We start from the raw sequence: 1,297 nt of genomic DNA, 5'->3' as shown, positions 1-1,297 counted from the left end.
CCTCCCCCCCCCAGCACTGACTCTACTCCACCTGAGCTCACCCCCAACCAAGCACATCCCCTGTGTTCACAAAAGCTGCAAAGGGAAGTTAGGCAGCTCCCAGGTGCTAAGTGCATTACAAGTGTCACAGGGGAGGCCAACCTGAGCCGGAGAGGGAGCCAGAATTTACAATGTACATTGCCAAAGAGCCACAGTAATATGTGAGCAGCCCCCCATCAGCTCCCCCACCCCGCTCCCAGTGCCTCCCGTCCACTGGCAGCCCCGCCAGTCAGCACCTCCCCCTCCCTCCCCACACCTCCCGATCAGCTGTTTTGTGGCCTGCAGGAGGCTCTGGGGGAGAGGGGTAGGAGTGAGGGCATAGCAGGCTCACGGGAGGGGGCGGGAAGGGGTGGATTGGAGGCAGGGCCTGTGGCAGAGCCAGGGGTTGAGCAGTGAGCACCCCCCTGCACATTGGAAGGTTGGCGCCTGTAGCTCCAGCCCCGGAGTCGGTGCCTGTACAAGGAGCCGCGTATTAACTTCTGGCTTCGGAGCCACAGGTTGGCCAGCCCTGGACCAGAGAGCTCAAAGGGCTCTTCCCTCACTCCTCTCCCCAGGGCCTTGTGGAGGCTGCACTGGCAAGGCAGCTGTAGGGGGCAAAGGGAGGTGATGCACTGGGGTGAATCTCACTGTGTAGCTCCCTACCGCCTCCATGAGGCCCCACCAACATCATTTCCATGGGTTCATGGCCATTTGACTTGTTTTGCTGCTGCACAATCAAGGGGAATCGAGAACCCTCTGTGATAAGACCACCTGATCTAAGGAACTGATCCAAAAACACATGCAAGCCAATGGAAAGGGGTCCCACTGAAGTCAAGGGCAGTCTTTCATTGATGTCAGTGCACCTGTAATTGCCTGGGTTCTCCATTGCTGGCAGGAGTAAAGAGTAGGAACCATTTATTTTCTCCCTAAAGTAATACGTTATGACTCAGGATGCACATTGAAAATAGACCTGTTGTAGACCAGGCTGCCATTTTACAGAGCCAGTTCCCAGACCGTAATCCCAGCTCTGAGTTCTCCGACAGAGGAGTCGGTAAGCCCTGCCCGTACTTCAGAGAAAAGCTCAAAAACATGAACTCTAAACATTCCAACATCAGAAGGCAAATGAAAAGAACCACACATGTATTAAGTTGTTTAAAAAAAAAAAAAAATCTCATGAATTTAAGCCGATCTCGTGATTTTTAGGGGCTTTGCTTGTGATTTTTGAATGCTTGGAGTTGGCAACACTGGAAACGACAACAAAATAACCCAAAAGAAAAAG

The sequence above is a fragment of the Malaclemys terrapin genome, chromosome 12 (genome assembly GCF_027887155.1).
Source record: "Malaclemys terrapin pileata isolate rMalTer1 chromosome 12, rMalTer1.hap1, whole genome shotgun sequence".
NCBI classification, from domain to species: Eukaryota; Metazoa; Chordata; order Testudines; family Emydidae; genus Malaclemys; species Malaclemys terrapin.
Note: the sequence above shows the minus strand (reverse complement) of the source record.